This window comes from Vulpes lagopus, chromosome 2 (genome assembly GCF_018345385.1).
Source record: "Vulpes lagopus strain Blue_001 chromosome 2, ASM1834538v1, whole genome shotgun sequence".
Taxonomy (NCBI): Eukaryota; Metazoa; Chordata; class Mammalia; order Carnivora; family Canidae; genus Vulpes; species Vulpes lagopus.
Window position 1 is genome coordinate 26,438,794 of NC_054825.1, and position 23,170 is coordinate 26,461,963.

At 40.4% G+C, this 23,170-nt stretch overlaps 1 protein-coding gene across 8 annotated transcripts in view; it reads right to left on the bottom strand.

The window, feature by feature from the left end:
* The window catches only part of GBF1 (golgi brefeldin A resistant guanine nucleotide exchange factor 1), a 122,514-nt gene that overhangs the window by 39,516 nt on the left and 59,828 nt on the right, over positions 1-23,170 (bottom strand). The window lies entirely within an intron of this gene.

The window sequence follows — 23,170 nt, forward strand, 5'->3', positions numbered from 1 at the left end:
GTTTATTATCAGGAATGGATTTTATATCTTATCAAATTTCTTTTCTTCATCAATATGATCAAGTGGTTTTTTCCCTTCTTTAGAAGGAAAATATGGTAGATTAATTGATTTTCAGATTTTATTTATTTGAGAGAGAGAGATGGAACAGGGGTGCAGCAGAGGAGGAGGGAGAAGCAGGCTCCCCACTGAACAGGGAGCCTGATGTGGGGTTCAATCCCAGAACCCTGGAACCATGACCTGAGCTGAAGGCAGATGCTTAACAGACTGAGTCACCCAGGTGCCCCTACACCTCACTTAGTCTTGGTATATATTATTCTTTTAATATGTTGGTAGTTTTTATTTGCTAATCTCCTGCTTCATAAGGTGGAAGAACTCACTATGGCATGAAAGGCCGGGTGTTGACAAGAGTGATACCATATAAAGGTTTGGACAAAGTTCCTAGAGAATTCTCTGGAGGTTCTGGATGTGGCCCTCGCAGAGTATATATAATCCAGTCAATGGAAAAGGGATCATTAGTTTCACTACTACCAATAGTAGGTATATGACACCAAACTCATCTGTCAAATTAGGTAGTTGAAATCTAAACCACTAAAATACGTTCATTCTGACACTATTCTGTGAATCAATGCTTTATGGAGACTTAGTGATGGAAAACTAGGAGAGCTGGACTTTTTTTTTAAGAATTTATTTTTAAATATTCTCTGTACTCAAGGTGGGGCTCAAACTCACAACTCCAACTGAGATTAAGAACCACACACTCCAACCAACTGAGCCAGCCAGAGTTGGAATTTTTAATGAACCCACCAGGAACATTCACTATCACTCTCACTCCCATACCCCTACAAAGAAAAGAGAACTGTGATATATAAAATTAACTTTCCAAGGGTTTGGTCTAGGATGAATTGGAGTTTTGCTCTCTATGTTCAACTACTGATTGCTAGGAGCATCAAAGATATTCTAACAGGAAAACCCCTGCAGTTTTTGGTGCTAAGGGTGTGGGACAGACACAGCAAGGGAGACTGTGCTACTAGCAGAGTACCACTAGTGAGGACGTGAATTAAGAGGTACCTCTTTGTGAACATTTTTTTTTTTTTTGTGAACATGTTTAAAATACAAAACAAAACAAAACAAAAAACCAGTCCTGGAATTTCAATTCAAAATCCTGTTAAGATGTTCAGATGGTCTCTAAAATAGTGCTTCTCAAACAGTCTGTGGTTAAGGCCAATTTATTTTTTTCCTTAATGTCAATCCACTGCAGACTCATCATATTATAAATTACAATAAAATGAACTGCTAGAGAATGATGTTTTAAAAACAAAGACATAGGGACGCCTGGTGGCTCAGGAGTTGAGCGTCTGCCTTTGGCTCAGGTCCTGATCCTGGGGTCCTGGGATTGAGTCCTGCATCAGGCTCCCTGAAGGGAACCTGCTTCTCCTTCTGCCTATGTCTCTGCCTCTCTCTCTCATGAATAATTTTTTTTTTAAATCTTAAGAAAAAAAAAAGACATAAACTCCACTTTATTATTAGAATCAACATATATAAAATTACTCTCAAGATATTATAAAAATTTCTAAATGCTTTCCCACAATTTCTGTATACATCCTATCATGTACTAAACAACAATTTAGGCACCTAAAATAGTTTACAGATTATACTTTGAGTAACAGTGCTCTAGAAAAATAAAGCATAATTTTCAACTGGTCATTCTAGAAAATCCTCCAAATCCTAGGATACTATGGCTAAAATAGGCCCTAAAAACAATTTACAAATGAGATAATTATGATTTAGAAAGGTTAAGTATTTTGTACAATGCTACAAAATCAATTAGTGTTAGAACCAGGACTGGAGGTTGAGAGCACTAGGTGAAAACATGGACTTTTGAAAAGGATTCAAATTCTAGTTGGGCAACTTAATGGTTGTGTGATAGATACTAAATTTTTTATCTATTTATTTTTTATTTTTTTAAAGATTTTATTTGTTCATAAGACACACACACACACACACACACACACACACAGATGCAGAGACACAGACAGAGGGAAAAGCAGGCTACACGCAGGGAGCCTGAGGTGGGACTCGATCCTATGTCTCCAGGATCACACCCTGGGCTGCAGGCAGCGCTAAACCGCTAGGCCACCAGGGCTGCCCTAGATACTAATTTTTTTTTTTTAAGATTTTATTTATTTATTCATAGAGGCACAGAGAGAGAGATGCAGAGACACAGGCAGAGGGAGAAGCAGGCTCCATGCAACAAGCCTGATGTGGGACTTGATCCCGGATCTCCAGGACCACACCCCGGGCTGCAGGCGGCGCTAAACCACTGCACCACCAGGGCTGCCTCATACTAAATTTTTTAAGCCTGTATTTTATCACCTGTAAAATAGGTGTTAAAGAATTAAAATTATGTTTAAAAATAAATTAACAGCAGCTAACATTTATTGAGCATATACTATCTGTCAGGCACTGTGCTTGGTAATTTACATAAATTATCTCATTTAAATATAATTAAAATATATTGTACAAGCATGGAATACAGTAAACGTGTAACAAATATAACTAAGATATTATTCTAGTTTTTTAGCTCTGGGTCTCAGTCCAGGGTTCTTAATACTGTAAGTTACTATGAGGTTTGTTTTTTTTTTTTTTAAAGATCTTATTTATTTTAGAGAGAGAGAAAGAGCACAAGCATGCATGCAGAGGGAGGAGCAGAGGGAGAGGGAGAAACACTCCACACGGAGCATGGAATCCAATGTGGGGCTTGATCCCATAACCCTGAGATCATGACCTGAGCTGAAATCAAGAGTTAAGACATTTAACTGACTGAGCCACCCAGGTGCCCCTGTTCAGTTTATTTCTTAAGATTTAAGTAATTATCAAAAACATCAAAGGCAAGCCTTTTTTTTTTTAAGATTTTATTTCTTTATTTGACAGAGAGAGGGAGGGGGAGGGAGAGAGAGAGAGAGAGAGCGCGCGCACACAAGTAGGGGGAGCAGCAGAGGGAGAGGGAGAAGCAGGCTTCAAACGAAGTAGGGAGCCCCCGATGTGGAGCTCGATCCCAGTACTGGGATCATGACCTGATCCGAAGGCAGACACTTAACCAACTGAGCCATCCAGGCTCCCAGCCTTCTATCTTTGATTACTAAACCCTAAAAGGAATAAAAATTAAGGACAGATACCAAGATAACTAGTGGTTGTTACGTATGGTGCAATTTGGAATAGCTCTTTTATTTTTTTTAAGGATTTATTTACTTATTTATTTATAATAAATTTATTTTTTATTGGTGTTCAATTTGCCAACATACAGAATAACACCCAGTGCTCATCCCGTCAAGTTGCCCCCCTCAGTGCCCGTCACCCATTCACCCCCATCCCCCGCCCTCCTCCCTTTCCACCACCCCTAGTTCGTTTCCCAGAGTTAGGAGTCTTTTTGTTCTGTCTCCCTTTCTGATATTTCCCACACATTTCTTCTCCCTTCCCTTATATTCCCTTTCACTATTATTATATTTATATTGCCCAAATGAATGAGAACGTATAATGTTTGTCCTTCTCCGATTGACCCATTTCACTCAGCATAATACCCTCCAGTTCCATCCACATTGAAGCAAATGGTGGGTATTTGTCATTTCTAATGGCTGAGTAATATTCCATTGTATACATAAACCACATCTTCTTTATTTATTCATGAGAGACACAGAGAGGCAGAGACACAGGCAGAGAGAGAAACAGACTCCCCGCGGGGAGCCCAATGTGGTACTCGATCCCAGAACCCTGGATCATAACCTGAGCCAAAGGCAGACAGACGCTCAATCACTGAGCCACCCAGGCACCCCAGAGGCTTCCCTTTTCTAAACAAATGGACAGTCCCGGTGGCGCAACAGTTTAGTGCTGCCTGCAGCCCGGGGTGTGATCCTGGAGACCCAGGATCGAGTTCCACGTTGGGCTCCCCGCATGGAGGCTGCTTCTCCCTCTGCCTCTCTCTCTCTCTGAATAAATAAAAAATAAATAAAGATTGATTGATTATCAATCAGTATTTAAAAAATGTCTAAACAAAGGATTGAAATATTCACCCTCCTTTTAAAAGAGATAAAAATAACAGTAACAATAGTAGCTACTATTTATTATCTTGTGCCATGCCATGTGTAAGCACCATATATACCTTCTCTCTTCATAATTATCCCCATTTTGAAGATGAAAATGATACTCAGTAGGTCTACCCACCAGCTAAGACTGTACAACTAACAAGTGGTTGAAATGAGAATCAAATCCAGGTTCATGTGACTCCAAAATATGTGCTCCTGCAGCTATTCAACTCCACTGCTTCCTATGAAGCAAGAAGAGTAAAGTTTCTGCTGTTCTGCCTCCTGGCTCAGTCTGCCAGCAAATGAGATTCAATTGTCTAGATCTCCTTTAGAAGAGTGAGAAAAGCTGCCTGAGTCCTTCAGGGGGAAAGATGCCATGCTGCTGCTCATAGTAAGCAGGCTGAATAATTTCACAACCAAGGAGACATCTGACACCACTGCCAAGCAGCCAAAATTCCCGCCCTGGAAGGCTGTCAACTTCAAGGCACAAACAGTCCAGTAAACAGAGAGTGCAGATCAGGTAGAGGGGTACTCTGAAGGTGACTGGTTCATGTTCCAAGATGAGACGGAAAAAAAGGAATGAGTACAAGGAGGGGAAATGCAACTCTTCATTGAAGAAAGAATACTTGGAATCCTTCTAGGACTAGGCCACCTGCTTCTAAAGCCAAATCTGATTCCTACTTCTGGCGAGGCAGTGTTGAATAAGAACTATCACAACAAGAATTATTGAACTATTTTTGGAGAAGCTCATGAATCACTTCAACACCAAGCAAAATGAAACCCTTTAGAGATGTCTTGGTAGTGTTCCACCCATACTCTGTTTAAGAACAGTGAGCAGGGAGCTCAAACCCCTATATTATGATATTAAAACAGAGAAATCTCAGTTTGGCCCAACATCAATTTGAGAATCTGCAGATGTCCCCCACGTCTCTTGTCTTTCCAGATGATGAGCTGACCTGTTCAAAAGGGAATGAATCCTGACACTGTTTTCTCTTTTTACATCATAGCTGCCACCCTCTCTGATAATCAAAGGTCTCAACATGTGGCATCAAGCAAAAGGTCTCAACATGTGGCATCAAGCACTGCCCTTAGACAAAAGGGAACACTCTCTTCTTAGTCTATGGGGGAGCAGTCACTATCCTCTCAGGAGGTTGGGGTTCTCCAGCCTGCAGCAGCCTTTTCTCATTTGGCCAGCATTGGGCTGGCACATTCCTGAGCCAAAATGCACACATAAGCTGCTTTCCCTGGTAGCGAAGCTCTTCACTCCTGAGTGACTCTTGTCAGGGGCGGTTGGGCATTCTCAATTGGATTACGCTGACAAGGAAAAAGGCCTGTGGTATATTATTTCAACACCATTTGGCTTCAGAAATGCCTGTCTCGACCCTTTTGCCCTCAGAGCCTACTTCTCCCTTCTTGTTTTCTAGAGGATCACCAGCCTGCTCCCATCCTTCCTCTTTATCCTGCAAATACTGGCTCATGTTCCTGGAGACAGAATATCGTCATTTACAAGGTGGATCATGTATAACAAACTAACACATCAGAGCATGATATAAACAAAACTCAAGTTCATTTACCCCCACCTTTTAAAAACTATTTTATTCATTTATTTGACAGAGAAAGAGCGCACAAGCAGGAGGAGCTGCAGAGGGAGAGGGAGAGGGAGTAGTAGACTCCCCACTGGGCAGGGAACCTGATGCAGTTCCCTGGGATCACTCCCAAGACCCTGGGATCACAACTCAAGCCAAAGGTAGACGTTTAACCCACTGAGCCTTCCAGGTGCGCCTCATTTACCCTTCTTGATATTTCTGTATCCAGAGATACAGAACAAAATTATTTGAGCATTAAAAACTTTTTGGTTTTTGGCTTGTGTATGCCTGAACATTTCATTTTAGGAAAAAGTCTCAGGTGCTCATACTCTACTTTTCTGACTATCTTATACCCAGGAATATTTCTTGTAAAAGTCAAAGTAAGATTGGGAATGATCTACAAATGGAATTTTTAGGAAGAAGCTATGCTCTTTGTGGTCACTAGGGGACATCAAGAGTAGCGGTTCAAAGAACGAGCAAAACTAAACTTTGGTAAAGCCAGAAACCTCTGGAGTATCTGCCTGCCATACTAGTCATACCTTACTTCCAGACCTTGAATGGTCAGGTTGGGATTTAGGCTTGACTTCAGGTACTGACTTGAAGGAAGATTGCCAAAGGGCAGCTTTTAGAGAAATGTATGACCTTCCAGGTTTAAAGGGTCAAACCCAGACAAACCATTGCAAACTTGCTCTATACAACAGGAGAAATAAAGAAATGCACTTGGCCCAGTCTTGGCCTAGTACTAATTATGTGACCTCGGGCAAATAAGTTCACTTCTCTGGCTCATAGTTCCCTCATCCACAGAGTTTTCCTAGGGAAGGTGGTGGTGGCAATAGTTTAAATTCTTTAAGTCTCCTTTAGATTTCCAAAACTTATAAAATGCAAAGTACAGTTTGGGAGTAAGTGCACAAGAACACAGTCAGTTACAAAGGTAGCCTGGGAGAAAAGCAAGCCCAACTTGTTTGTCTAAGCTCCTGACAGTAGATCCTCTTTTTTTTTTTTTAGCTATCCCCTAATGGTTCTCAGATCTGTCCCAAAAGCTTAGTTTCTTAAGAGGCCTTTAGACTTGGGCGGGGGGGTGGGGGGGGGTGGGGGGGGGTGTCAATTATCTCTGATATTATGACCCTTAAGAGACAATATATGATGATGGCTTAATGACTACCTCATCTAGGTACAAGGTGAATCTACTGACCAGCAGAAAATAATGGTACCAAACACTTATACTAAGAAAGGCAAATTATTTCTAATACTTGATCTTTAAAAAAAAACTCTTTTCTAAGTATTCAATTATTTTAAAGATTTTTATTTATTCATGAAAGACACACAGAGGCAGAGACATAGGCAGAAAAGCAGGCTCCATGCAGAGAACCTGATGTGAGACTTGATCCCAGGCCTTCAGGATCATGCCCTGCACCGAAGGCTGGCACTTAACCACTGAGCCACCCAGATGTCCCAGTACTCATTTTTTTAAAGCTGATCCTAGCCCTCAATGACCAATCCAACCTGAATAGCCAGTTTAGCTTGCTGCTAGGAGCTGCTATCTACTACCTTTACAAGAAGAATCCTATTCCACTGCCAAGGACAACAACCTTAATTTGATTCACACAACAGGAACAGCTACACAGATTATTAAGCATAATTATTACACATAGATTATTTTATCCTCCCAAGAACTCTGAGAAACAATATTACTGTTCCCATTTTACAGATAAACCAAGGCTTGGGCATGTTAGTGGCCCAGTCAAATGTCTGACTCTTGATTTTGGCTCAGGTAATGATCTCAGGATTGTGAGATTGAGCCCTGTGTCTGGCTCTGCACTACTGAGTGTGGAGCCTGTTTAAGATTCTTTTTTTTTTTTTTTCCTGTTTTTAAGGATTTTATTTCTTTGAAAGATAGGGAGTAAGCACAAGCAGAGGAAGTGACAGAGGGAGAGGGAGAAACAAGCTCCCTGATATCAGGCTCAAGCCTTATATGGGATGGATCCCAGGGCCCTGGAATCATGATCTGAGCCAAAGGCAGGCGCTTAACTGACTGAGGTACTTAAGCAGGTACCCCCCCTGCTTAAGATTCTCTCTCTCTCCCCTCCCCAGCTTGCTCTCTCTCTTAAAAAAACAAGAAAAAGAAAAAGATGCTAAGAGGTTAAGTGATTTGCCCAAGATCACTCAATAAATGAAAGAGCCAGGATTTAGAGCCAGCTCTGTCTGGATTCTAAAGTCCATGCTCTTAAACACTGTATTATGTTCTTAAATATTATACCATGCTATTGCTACAGGTTTACTACTCTATATATTTATTAACTGCATGAGTTTGATGGCAGATAAAAATTTAAAACTCAACTATCCTGGAATTGAAGTTTCTTCTCTACCTTTCCTCCTCCTAACCAATGACAAAACACTGTTATTGATTTTACTACTGCCACACGAATTAAGCATCAGGTTTGCCCAGGTTCCCTCCTAATCCAAGAGGAAGAGTGAGGCCCCTTAACAAGACCAGCAGAGCTAAATGAGACCCACAGGGACTGGCCTCAAATGTATTGCAGAGGCCCGAGGACAGACTGATCCATCTGTCTTACTGAGAGCAAAGTTTGATGTGTATCAACTCTATAAACACTAGTTTTCTCCCTTTTAGAGGAAACTGGCACATATTGAAAGGAAAGCAATTAGGTTGTAACATACAGGCAAGCCATACAGGCAAAGCTCTGGTCCTTTACTCTGCCTTGCGGTTTTCTGCATACATTGTACAAGACCAAGCCCAAACTTAAGTAGGCAATTTGAAAGCCCAGGAGAAATTAAAAACTTCTGTTGCTATATTTTAAAAGAGAACAATTCACCCCAACTTTATGCAGTCATTATACTTGGAGTAACTTTTTCAATCCAAATTCCTCTTGTAGTCTTGTAAAAAGTTCTAGTGTTTGATGGCAGCAAGAGAAGACAATTACAGGTTTATTATCAAGTACCATCCTGTCAGGTCTCCTCTAGGGGCCTGAGGGGAAGTAAAAGAAAATTAAAAAAAAAACTAAAGTCTGAATTCGCATTAGCAAAGTCTCCAGATAAAGAACAAAGGTCAATAGCCAAAATTTTTGGAGAAGAATCAGAGAATTTCCAAAGAGTAACAATTACAGGACCAGTAGCAGTCTTTCCCTGTCCCTTAAGTGTACGGAATCCCATTTATTCACTTTACTCCAATAGCTGAAAATGGTTTCTACAGCAGCAGATCATAAATTCTTAGTAATGCTAAGACTAAGGAATTTTATTCTACCTTAGCCACCCTTTGTGTCATTGGGCTATAGAAATTGACGCCAAGGTACATTTCCCATTTTACAGACGGGGAAAACAAAGGCATCAAAAATATAACAACTTATAAGGGCCAAGACAAGTATCCTAACCATGTGCCACTGCTAACCCTAAAGACATGTCTGTGAGCTAGAGAATGAACAAAAACATTTTTGGAAACAGCAGTGCTCCGAGAAGTCACATTACTTGTTCTGAAAGGTGCCCAGGGAATCTTTAAGACAGCCGAAACTGGAGGAGCAATCCTGAAAGCATTGGGAAACAACCATGTTCAGAAAACATGGGACAGAACCCGAGTTCAGCCAACACCTGTTTCCCCAACAATATCTGTCTATCTGTCTCTCATTTTATCCCAACTGCACACAATACAAAAGCTGCATTATTCTGGTAAAGTTGCATTCCAGCCCAGAGCACACAGTTAATGTTTTTTACAGCCCACATGCCTTCTTGTGATGGATGGCCACTTTATAATGAAATGCCTTATGCTCAATATACTCACAAATAATAAGTGTTCTATTACATGGCATTAAAAATAAACCCAAATTCAGAAAGACTCTGAAAGAAATAAGGAAGGGTACAAGGGTGATTCCTGGAAAGTGAGGAGGAACCCAAGAAAGAATCCCTCTGTATCTCCTTCATTCCTAAAGAAGGTACAGTCCTAAGGAGAATTTAGTCTAAAAAAAAAAAAAAAGGCATCAATTTCAACAAATGATATTGGAACAAATGGACATACATACACAAACACACACACACGCACACACACAGACCCAAAACCAACTAAATTAACAGAAAAACCTCCATGGAAACCTCACACATCATAGAAAAATTAACTCAAAATAGGTTACAGATGTAAACAATAAGCATAAACCTGTATATCTTTTAGAGGAAAACACAGGAAAAATCTTTGTGGCTTGGGATTATGCAGAGAGTACTTAGATATGACACCAAAACCACAATGCACAAAAAAAAAAAAAAAAAAAAAAAAAAAACCTGATACACCAGACCTGATAAAAAGTAAAAATGTCTGCTCTATGAGAGGTATCATTAAGTTACTGAAAAGACCAGCTACAGACTGGGAGAAAACATTTGTAAATCATTGTGTTGCCAATAAAAGCCTGAATCTAGAATAGATAAAGAAGTCTCTAAAATCAACAGCAAGAAAACATACAATTCGATTTTAAAAATGGGGTCATGATGGGGCACCTGGGTGGCTCAGTCAGTTAAGCATCTGCCTGTGGCTTAGGTCATGATCCCAGGGTCCTGGAATGGAGCCCTGGATCAGGCTCCTTGCTCAGCACGGAGCCTGCTTCTCCCTCTCCCTCTGCTTGCCATTTCCCCTGCTTGTTCCCTCTGTCAGATAAATAAATGAAATCCTTAAAAAAAAAAAAAAAAATGGAGTAAAGACTTCAACAAACACGTCGACCAAAAAAGCATACATGGATGGCGTATAAGCACATGAAAAAGGTGTTCAGGGAAAATCAAATTTAAACCACCATCTACCCACCTACTAGGATGGCTTAAATAAAAATACTGAAAATACCAAGTACTGGAGAGGATATGGAGAAACCAGAATTCTCATTGCTGGTGGGAATGCAAAGTGATACAGAAACTCTGGAAAACAGTTTGGCAGTTTCTTATAAAGCTAAACATACACTTATCCTTTGACTCAGAAATCCCACTCCTGAGTGTTTATCCTAGAGAAATGCAAACCATTGTCCTTCACACAAAAAACTGTACACAAACGTTAATAGCCGTTTTACTCAAAATTGCCTCAAACTGGAGAAGCCAAATGTCCTTCAATTAGTAAATGGATAAACTGTGGTATATACACATGATGGAATACTACACAACAATAAAAAGGGACCAAACTGTTGAGCAGCAGTTTAGATGAATCCCAAAGGCATCATGCTGAGTCAAAGAAGCCAGTCTCAAAAGTAACATACTGTATGATTTCATTTAGTGACCCTCTTGATAAAACTATGGTGATAGTTGACTGACAGGTATGCGAGTGGGGAGGAGGGTGTGACTATAAAGAGATAAGAGGGAGTTTTCTGGGGCAATGAAACTCTTTTGAATCCTGATTGTCACAGTGGTTATGGGGATCTATGTGTATCTTAAAAATTATACAAACTGGGCGTGCCTGAGTGGCTGAGCTTGGTAAGTGTCTGACTTTCGATATTGGCTCAGGACATGGTCTCAGGGTCATGAGCTGGAGCCCCTCTTTGGGGTTCATGCTCAGCTGGGAGTCTGCTGGAGCTTCTTTCTCTCTCTCTCTCTCTCTCTCTCCTCTCTCCCTCCCTCCCTCCCCCTACCCCCACTTGAGCTCACATGCTCTCTCTTTCAAATAAATATTTAAAATTCATATAATTGTATACTAAAAAAAGTTAATTTTGCTATGATAATTAAAGGAAGAAAATATAACTATAACTATTGAAAGAATCATAGTCTATTAGTCTCAGCCTAGTTCATTACCAAGAATGGCATCCACATGATGCAGCCCAACAGCCAGTCCTGCCTTTCAAGACAGAGGTCTGAAGATATCTAGATTAGGCTTAAAGGAATGGCCACCTATGAAGGTGGACCTAAATTCAGAAATGCCCTTTCCCCTCAAGGATTTGTTGAAAGACTAGACCAGCATAAGGAACTTATTTCTTCTCCCCCTGGGCTCTTTTCACCAGTATTAGAAAAGATTTAGAATTGAAACATATTCTTTCAAAATCTTCAGCTGAAGCTGCCTTTTAATGATACACTACACGTCTGTCAACTCCAACCCCACTGAGCATGGTTAGAGAAACTATTGCTTTGGTATTATTTTAAAAGATTTTATTTATTTTTATTTATGAGAGAGAGAGAGAGAGAGAGAGAGGCAGAGACACGGGCAGAGGAAGAAGCAGGCACCATGCAGGGAGCCCAATGTGGGACTGGATCCTGGGACTCCAGGATCACGCCCTGGGTTGAAGGCATGCGCTAAACTGCTGAGCCACCCAGAGATCCCTGCTTTGTTATTTTAAGTTATTTGCCTTTGGGAGGCCACACCATAACCTTCGATTTCTTGCTTTAACCATTGAGAATTACTTCCCCCAGACCTAGGTAAGATCGAGGCATTAAGAATATACAGAAATAGAGGCACCTGGGTGTCTTGGTTGGTTAAACATCTGCCTTTGACTCAGGTAATGATCTCTGGTCCTGGGATGGAGCCCCGCATCAGGCATCCTGCTCAGCCATGAGCCAGCTTCTCTCTCTCTCTCTCTCTCCTCCCCACTGCTTGTTCTCCCCCCCCCCTCAAATAAATAAAATCTTTGAAAAATAAATAAATTTTTTAAAAACAGAAAAATGGTTTATGGAATAATTTATCTCCCATAATATCTAATGTACAGGATACCAAATCCTACCTGGCTAAAGGCCCTTGGCAAATTTAACATCACGAAGGAAAGTGCTGACTTCTACTGCACACAGCTTCAAGGAGAAGAGTGGTGGTAAGAAGCAAGGTAAGGAGGGGCTTTCATCTGGTACCAGACTACCCTATGCTCAAGAAGCACTTGGGACACCAAAGGCTCCACTCCCACATGAAGAAGATACATTTACCTGCTCAAATATGTCAAGTCACAGTATATATACTATTATGTAGCCATGTCCTACAAGGAAAAGTCTCTAATCCAGCATCCATTAGATTAGGTCTGAATTCTGTTGGCCAACTCCCAGCCTCTCAGGGGACTAGCATCAAATAGGGAGGCTGGAGTAGGGTTTCAAACACCTGTTCCAGCTTTTTAAGTGTCCGATTCAGGCCACTGTGCTCTGGCAGCAGGAACCCTGATGATGTGGGTTCTCTTCTCCTGCCAAATCCTCAATTTAAAGAGCCTAGTTCCTCAGAGGAGAAAAAAGATAGACTGGGGGTTACAGCCACTTTGAAAAACTATTTCTTTTTAAAGTTAAACACACATCTAGCTATGATGCAGCAATTTCGCTCTTAAGTATTCATCCAAGAGAAACTAAAACATACATTCACAAAAAGACTTGTATAAGAATATTTATAGCAGTCTATTCATAACAAATATTGGAAACAATCCAAATGTCCTTCAGTAAGAGAATAAATTCTCTGTGATTTATCCATATAATTGAAAACTATTTAGTAAAACAAAATAAATCAAAACAAACAACAAAGGCAGCCCGGGTGGCTCAGCAGTTTAGCACCGCCTTCAGTCCAGGGCACGATCTGAGACCGGGGATCAAGTCCCACGTCGGGCTCCCTGCACGGAGTCTGCTTCTCCCTCTGCCTGTGTCTCTGCCTCTCTGTCTCTCTCATGAATAAATTTTTAAAAATCTTTAAAAAAAACAAAAAACAAACAACAAACTAGTGAAACATGCAACAAAGGGGTGAATTCCAAAAATGTGCTAAGTGAAAAGAAGCTGGATATGAGAGTATATCTGAGGATTTTCAACTATATGAAACCCAAAAACAAAACTGATCAATGGTAATAGAATACAGGAAGTGGTTTTGTGTGTGTTAGGCGTAACTTAAAGGAGGCATGAGGAAACTTTCTGGGGTAATTAAAATGTTCTGTATCTTCTTTTTTTTGTTTGTATGGTGGCTACAATGTGTTTATATAATTATCAAAATTTATCAACTAAACACCTAAGGTCTATACATTTTATTGTTAATTGTACCTTAATTTTTATTTTTTTTAACTTTTTAAGATTATTTATTTATTTATTCATAGAGATGCAGAGAGAGAGAGAGAGGCAGAGACACAGGCAGAGGGAGAAGCAGACTCCATGCAGACAGCCTGATGTGGGACTCGATCCAGGGTCTCCAGGATCATGCCCTGGGCTGCAGGCAGCGCTAAACCGCTGTGCCACCAGGGCTGCCCTGTACCTCAATTTTTAAAAAAGAAAGAGAGCTAGGAATTCGGGGTAAGCCTCTCCTACTTGGCATTATTTGGGAGAATGAAGATATACAACAGAAGAAACAAATTTGCTTCCCAACTTACCATTCTGGAAGCAGAGGCTCAACAGCCAACTGACTGCCACCTCAGTACCCCCTGGGCAACCGTTGGGGAAAGTAGAGATTTTTCAGGTGGTAACTGATATATCCTCAATGGGGCCTGTTGAGGAGTGTCACCGAAATGTCTTCAATAAAGTCTTCCCTATTGCTAAAAGTATAATTAGGGTTCCAATTTAGGAGAAAGTTCACCTACAACAAAAACTAGGCCCTTAGTAATTACAACTCAGTCTTCAAAAAAAATTAAATTATAACCTAACAGGTCAGTCAGCACTCCAGTTCCAGAACTGCCACTACTCTGCCATGAGGCTTTGCATTAAGACATGACCTCTGGGATGCCTGGGTGGCTCAGCGGTTGACTGTCTTCGACTCAGGGCATAGTCCTAGGATCTGGGATCGAGTCCTGCATCAGGTTCCTTGTAGGGAGCCTGCTTTTCCCTCTGCCTGTGTTTCTGCCTATCTTTCTCTGTGTCTCTCATGAATAAATAAATAAAATATTTTTAAAAAATATTATTCATGAGTGAGAGAGAGAGAGAGAGAGGCAGAGACACAGGCAGAGGGAGAAGCAGGCTCCACACAGAGAGCCCAATGCTTGATTCCAGGACTCCAGAATCATGCCCTGGGCCAAAGGCAGGCACCCAACCACTGAGCCACCCAGGGACCCCCTAAATAAAACCTTAAAAAAAAAAAAGAAAAAAAAAAGATATGACCTCTAAGCCACAGTTCTCTATACGATGGACTAGATGACTTCTATGTTTCATTTCAACTCTACCACTACATAAGTTCATGTGGCCTTCAGGACCAGATAGGAAAGGCAATTATTTTAATCCTTCTCAGTATTGTCACATAGACTCATCCTTAGTGAGGACCTCCAAAGAGAGTCTGCATTTCATGTGAAATGTCTCCTCATTAACACACTTACAGAGTTAGCTTCAGAGAGAAAAGCAACAAATCTAAGATGTGAGAAGCTGCTTAAATGACAAACCCAAGATGGCACAGGATAAAAGAGTAAATATCCAATAAATCCAGTAGGAAGATTGGAAAACGAAAACAAAAGAATGTATATTGAGTACCTACTATATGTAAGGTACACTTACACACATTAATCCTCACAAGAACCCTATAAGACAAGTTTTTATCTCCATTTTACAGAAAAAAAAAAGGGGGGGGGGGTTCAAATAATTAACTGCCCAAGACTACCCAATGGTAGAGATGGGATCTGAACCCAGGTCTATCCAACTCCAAAGATTTATGCTTTTTCCACAACCATTTGGTAGGAAATAAGTTGAAGAATCCTAGATCTTCAAGAGGCCCTGTAAAATCCTAGCATTTTCTTCTTCTTGCAAATAACTCATTTCATGTATCTTGGGCAGCCTTTGGCACTCAGAAAAAAAGGGTTAAACTTACAGTTAGGAAGAGGAAATTCCCTGGAAAATTGAAACACATGCTGTGGCTCTGACTAAATTTCACACTAATTCTGTTGAGCAACATCCATAATGTGTGAGAAAAGATTCCTCCCCCCACCTCCCCCTTCCCTGGCCCAGCCCCCCATCTTTTATGCATTCCATCACCTGCTGCCTTCCTTCAGACCAAGATGAGGGAGAGGAAGGGAGGAAGACTATACTTTGCTTGGTGCATATTTAAGCCTAAAGTTAGTGAACCCAGGTTAGGAAGTACTACATGAAAAAAGAAAAGGAATAACACTTTCTTTAATTTCTACTTGAACCAGCCTAGGAGGGAGCTCTTATGACAAGCCATAATGAGGGAAGGGGTTGGACTTCTGCTGGAGAGGAAAGGGGGAGGCTGTCCTTCCTGGAGAGTAGGCAGGACTCAAGAGAACAAGGCCAATTTACAGCTGTCCCCTTGTCTGGTATTTCATGCTCAAGCAAACTCTATATTTCTGTCCACAAGAGTTATGCCTCATCAAGGAGAACAAATGGGAAGGTGAAAAAATTTTCGTTTTCCCTCTGCTACCCTCTTCAACCAGATTCCAGCTTATATAATGAATATAGTTATTTGGTACTGTAAGTTGACTACAAAAGATGCTTATGGGAACATAAGAGTTTAGGGAAACTACTTGGTATAAAGGAAGGAATTCAAAAGAAGGTAGGAACAGGAGCCTGCTTCTCCCTCTGCCTGTCTCTCTCTCTCCTTCTCTCTCTCTCTCTCTGTGTGTCTCTATGAATAAATAAATAAAATCTTAAAAAAAAAAGAAGGTAGGAACAAATTCCATTATTGTAATTAGTCTCCAAAGATAGTCCCATACAATACTACCTCTACATGTCCTTCTTCCAATCAAGAGGTAAAACTTATATCTGCTTCCCTTGAATCTAGTCTGTGAATACTTTGACAGATAAAATGTAGAGGAATGACAATCTGGGACTTCCACACCCATGTGCTAAAAATGGCCTTGAAGTTTCCATTTCTTCCATTTTGGAGATCACAACTGCCATGTACAAAGTCTAAGCTACCCTGTGGGAGAGAGGGGTCATGAGGAAAAGCTCTGGAGACTAAGGCACCATGTCATAAGAAGCCACATGGTGCCACACATCCAAGCCACAGCCATAGTGGACTATAACCACAGAAGAGATCTTGAATGACACTGTTAGAACTGCCTCATGAATAAATAAATAAATACTTATTTTAAAAAAAGAAATTGGGGTCCCTGGGTGGCGCAGCGGTTTGGCGCCTGCCTTTGGCCCAGGGCGCGATCCTGGAGACCCGGGATCGAATCCCACGTCAGGCTCCCGGTGCATGGAGCCTGCTTCTCCCTCTGCCTGTGTCTCTGCCTCTCTCTCTCTCTCTCTCTCTCTCTATGACTATCATAAATAAATAATAAAATTTAAAAAAATTAAAAAAAAAAAAGAAATTTATGGCACAAAAATGGGGGGGGGGGGAAGAACCTTACAATTTTTACTAGAGTTAACAGAAGAAGTCTTGGACAAATGAAGAAGCCATAGTATGTTTCTGGATAGGAAGGCCAAATGTATTATAAAGATGTTAATCCTCCCCATACTAATTTATGTTTTTGAATCAAAATCCCAAAGGAAAATTTTTTAAAAGATTTATTTAGGGGATCCCTGGGTGGCTCAGCAGTTTGGCGCCTGCCTTTGGCCCAGGGCACGATCCTGGAGTCCCGGGATCAAGTCCCACGTCGGGCTCCCGGCATGGAGCCTGCTTCTCCCTCTGCCTGTGTCTCTGCCTCTCTCTCTCTCTCTCTCTCTCTATGTCTATCATGAATAAATATTTTTAAAAAATAAATAAAAGATTTATTTATTTATTCATGAGAGACAGAAGAGAGAGGCAGAGACATAGGCAGAGGGAGAAGCCAGGCTCCCCGCAGGGAGCCCAATGTGGGACTCAATTCCAGAACTCCAGGATCATGCCCTGAGCCAAAGGCAGATGCTCAGGCATCCCTCACAATGGAAATTTTATTTTATTTTTTTTTAATTTTTATTTATTTATGATAGGAACACAGTGAGAGAGAGAGGCAGAGACACAGGCAGAGGGAGAAGCAGGCTCCATGCACCGGGAGCCTGACGTGGGATTCGATCCCGGATCTCCAGGATCGCGCCCTGGGCCAAAGGCAGGCGCCAAACCGCTGCGCCACCCAGGGATCCCTACAATGGAAATTTTAAAAAGAACTTGAATGACTTTGTATGTGAAAGAATAACCAGATGAGGATAGCCAGAATATTTTTTTAAATAACTAATGATGGGATGTCTGGGTGGCTCATTGGTTGAGCATCTGCCTTTGGCTCAGGGCATGATCCTGGAGTCCGAGATAGAGTCCCACATCTGGCTTCTTGCATGGAGCATGCTTCTCCCTCTGCCTGTGTCTCTGCCTCTCTCTCTGTCTCTCTCATGAATGGATAAATAAAATCTTTTAAAAAAAAACAAACTAATAAAACAAACAAACAATGACAGAAAATTTGCAGTATTTTAAAATGTATGATAAAGCTATAACACGTAAGTGACAAACTGATAGCAAAGAATAGGTAGCACAATATATAGTATATTATATATAATGAATATTCAATAAATAGTCCTATAATACAGTTAATTATCATGGGGTAAACGTTAAATTCCTATTTCATTCCACTTGATAAAATAAATTCTATTTGATTAAAGGAAGATACTAATTAATTCGCTAAACAAATATTTATGAGCACCAACACTGAGCCAGTCACTGGAGTAGATAATAGAAATATAGTGGTTAAGAATGCAATCCCAGCTCCCCGCCCTCTCGTGGAGTTTCCCACTTAGTAGAAGATAAAGACATTAGGCAAGGGCTCACACAAGTATTATGAAGAAGTCCAAGGTGCTAAGAGTGTTCAAAAGTTAAATATAAAAACTGAAGGATATAATGGGTATAATAAAGTGACCTGAGGTAAAGAGAAAGTAGTGAATGAGATTCATCAATATATTCTTAGCAGAAAAAAGGAAATGGAAGCAGAGTTGAAAAGACTGAATACACCAAGTGCTTTTAAAGAGACACACCAAGGAAGAACAAACTCTGAAATGGAAGGACCAGATGGAAACAAGAAAATAGGAGGAGCAGTTCAGAAAACTGAAGAAAAAAAAATAAAAGGAAGAGGGGAAAATCACTAAAGAATTAAGATCATCTAAAATCAAATAATATGATTTTCTAGATCAAAAGGACCCTCACTAAGAACCTAGCACAATGAATAAAAAGAGACCCACACCAAGTGTTTTAGAACACTGAGAACAAAGAGATTGTTAAAAAAAAAAAATGTCTAGTTCAAATACAGAGGATTAAGAATCAATATGGCACTAGACTTCACAAGATCAACGCTGGAAATGAGAAGATGAAGAAGCAAACCTATCACATTCTGAATGAAAATAATTTCCAAACTAGATTTCTATATTCTATCAAATCTTCAATCTAGCGTCAGTATAGAATAAAAATAATCACAGATTTGCAGGGTCTAAAGAAAATTACATCCCAGGTATCCTTTATCCAGGGTGGCTCAGTCAGTTAAGTATCTGCCTTTGGCTCAGATCATGATCCCAGGGTCGTCCTGGGATCAAGCCCTGCATTGGGCTCTCTGCTCAGCAGGGAGTCTGCTTCCCTCTCCCACTCCCCCTCCTTGTGCTCTCTAATAAATTAAATCTTGAAAAAAAAAACCTATATATTACTTAAATATAAGTAAAAAAATAAAAATAAAAAAGAATCTACCATGAGGAAATAAAAGTGATAGGCAAAGAATTCTGTACAAAGATATTTATATCACTTAAAATATTGAAAACTGGAAATAATCTAAATCAATGACAGGAAACCATTTAAATGAATTTTGAAGCATTCATACAATGAACATCATTAGATTTGTTTTCTAAAAATGTGTGATGACATCGAAAAATGCTCATAATAAAACAAAAGAAAAAAGCAAGAGGCAAAAGAACCATATAAACTATGGTCCCGGGGATCCCTGGGTGGCTCAGCGGTTTAGCGCTTGCCTTTGGCCCAGGGTTTGATCCTGGAGTCCCAGGATCGAGTCCCACATCGGGCTCCCTGCATGGAGCCTGCTTCTCCCTCTGCCTGTGTCTCTGCCTCTCTGTCTCTCATGAATAAATAAATAAAATCTTTAAAAAAAAAATAAATAAATAAATAAATAAATATGGTCCCAATTTTGCTGAAGGGTGTTATTTTATGTGTATGTGTGAGTGTGTACATATAAAAAGGGATAAAATAATAATCATTTCTAGATGATTGGACTCAGGATGGTTTTTATTTCCTTCTTTTCATACGACTTTGTATTTTCCAAATGTTTCTTTTTTTTTTTTTTTATTTATGATAGTCACAGAGAGAGAGAGAGAGGCAGAGACACAGGCGGAGGGAGAAGCAGGCTCCATGCACCGGGAGCCTGATGTGGGATTCGATCCCGGGTCTCCAGGATCGCGCCCTGGGCCAAAGGCAGGCGCCAAACCGCTGCGCCACCCAGGGATCCCTTTTCCAAATGTTTCTATGTGAAATATGTAATTTTGAATATTATTTCTAATACTTTTATTTATTTTTTAAGATTTTATTTATTTATTCATGAGAGACACACAAAGAGAGAGAGGCAGAGACACAGGCAGAGGGAGAAGCAGGCCCCATGCATGGAGCCTGATGTGGGACTCAATCCCGGGCCTCTAGGATCATGCCCCAGGCCAAAGGCTGCACTAAACCGCTGAGCCACCCGGGCTGCCCCTCTAATACTTATAAAAGCTAGTTGGAAAAGAGGGAGAAGAAAAAAAAAAAAGGAAAAGAGGGAGAATTAGGAAGCTTAAATCACAGTGTGATAGAATATTATTACTCAGTTTGAGTAAAACTATTACTACCCAAAACTTAATATGAATACTGATTTTGTTGTTCATAAACAGCTGAGAATGATTTTTTACTGTAATTTTTTTTTTTTTTTTTTTTAGAAAATGAACAATAATCACAAACACTTTGCACTTATAAGATCACTGAAACAATACTGGTCTTTGTGGATTCAAATCCCTTGTCTTTTCCTTCAATGAATACTATTTTGTACCTCCTGTGGGGCTTGGTCCTATGCTATACTTTGGAGATACAAAGATGAATAACCTACAATTCTTATTTACAAACTATAGACTAAACTAGCTTGTATGACCTTAGCCAAACTTCAAATTTGAGGGGAGGTGTCTTAATTTATTCATTTTTTTATTTACCTGAAAGAATAGTAACTGGAAATGATTATGCAGCTGAAATTAATGACTATGATTCTAATTGTCACGCATGTCACTTGTTAACTAGGGCACAGTTTTATTATTTTATTTTATTTTATTTTTTAAGATTTTATTTATCCATTCCTGAGAGATAGAGAGAGAGAGACAGGGACACAGGCAGAGGGAGAAGCAGGCTCCCCGCAAGGAGCCTGATGTGGGACTCGATCCCGGACCCCAGGATCATGGCCTGAGCAAAAGGCAGACACTCAACTACTGAGCCACCCAGGTGTCCCTAGGGCACAGTTTTAAATCTGTAGCTCACATAGGACTTAAGTGGTGGTTCTGTTCCTAATGCTTGTTGAATAGTCACCAATACTGGGATGAAGTACAGTATGAGGAAAGGAGAAGGGGAAGAGGACAACTGAGATTACCAAGAGATAAGCAGGCCATGTCCTCACCTAAACTATACTCAGTCAAAAACTAGAGGTACAGGGGCACCTGAGTGGTTCAGTCAGTTAAGCATCTACCTTTGGCCCAGATCATGATCCAGAGTCTAGGGATCGAGTCCCACATTGGAGTCTGTTTCTCCTTCTGCCCCTCAATTTGCTCGTGCTCTCCTGCTCTCTCAAATAAATGAAATCTTAAAAAAACAAAAAAGAAACAAACAAAAAAACACACACACAAAACCAAAAACTAGAGATAGAACCTCTTATAAATATGATCTAAACATAGACCTGACAAAAGACTATTGTCCTCATTTAGATATGAACCGGTATGCTACTTTGAAATAAAGTAGATAAATGTAATGGCAAAGAAAACTGAAGAGTGCAAGCAATGAACAGAACTACTACTGCCCACCTTGCAGTAAAACTAGGAAGTACTATTGGCCCCCGTGATGTGTCAAGATTCCTATTCTGGGTTAGTTCTTATTCCCCGGTTCAGGTACACAAGATCTCTGCTTTGATGGCAGTAACAAAACCAAGACCTTTCCAAGAGTTTAGACTTGGCTCCCTCACTATTTACTTCCTCAATTCCAGCCAGGATGACTATACTTGATTTCTTGCTACTAGAATCAATCTCACCCTTCCTGGTACTTCCAGAGTGCTATTGCTTTAGCTTATGGAACAGCTAATCATAGTTTGTAAGTTCCTGGATGGCAGAAAGGAACAAGGCTTCTTTGCTTCTGTGTTAACTAGAGGGCCTACTGGAAGGCCATAAACAGTATTCAACCAATGTTTTTGAATTAGTTGGAAAAAAGGTCACAGGGAAGTAATAAAGAAATCCATACCCCAATCTTCCTGTGGAAGATTTCTTGTCATTTCCAGGAAAAACTGGTAAAAAGTAATGTTTACAAGGAATAGGGCAGCACCTGAACAGAAGGTCCCCCCATATGTAACCAGTGGCCAACAGCCAAGAGTGAGAGTTTAGAGAAGTAACATCTCTTGAGAACAGCCTGCCAATAGTGATGGAAAGCAGCCTAAACTTTGAGGTGGCTGTATTGGGAGGGGAGATGGGAGGAGAGGCCATTTTGTGCTCTTTGGGGAAAATGTTAATAAGAGGTTTCACAAATGTCAGACTTGCCTGATTAAACGAAGCCAGCTAGATAGATGTTTTTCATACTAATGCCATCTCTGCTAAAAGAGCAAAGAGGGAGAAGAAAAGGAGGTCTGAGAAAGGAAAACGATAAACCTCAATTATTTGCAAAAGAAATTATGCTTCTGCTAGCTTGGGCAAGGATATCAAAGAAGAGAACTGTTATCTGGAAGGCTTGGCTGCTCTACATCCTTACCCCTTCAAAAAAAATAAAGAAAGAAAGAAAGAAAAAAAGAAAAAAATTAAGCCCTGAAGCCAGAAGAGGAGATAGACCAGTGTGCCCAGTGCCCTGCCTAGGGTGTCTACTGATTAAGAACTCAAAGAATCTAAGCAAGTTAAGTCATGGAGAAAGTTCTATTTGAATAGTTACTCTGAAAACTTAAAGGAAGAAAAAGGATAGGAGAAAAATCATTCAAATAATTGATATGTTCAAGGGATTTCTTTCTCCCTAGTTTGGGCCTATGTCTTTAGAGTTTTTGTAGTTTCTACCACTTAAATTAAAGACTAGGGGTGGGCAAATGCTTTTGATTAGAGAGCTCAGCCTCCTTTTGCCCTTGTTTCTCCCTCACCCAGCCTGCAATTGCGTCCCAATCAACCAGCATTAATACAGATACACAGAGGTATTTATTTGCTGCTGATTCTGCCTGGCTGTATTCAGACTCGATCTCCATGTGTATTTAATAAATCACACTAGTTAGGTGGACAGGATTAGTTCCAAGTCACCTAATGACTATATCATGAACTGCAGCATTAAAGGGATTAATATTAATCTGAGCCGTTGCCGTTCAGTGGGAAGGGCCAGTACATTTTCCAACAGGAGCTCTAGCGGGCAAGAAATCCTCAACAAGATCAGAAAGATTAATGAGGGCTTCTACGTTCTGCCTGCAAATCTTCACCTACCAGGGTGTGGGGTGGTGAATCCCAGCCCAG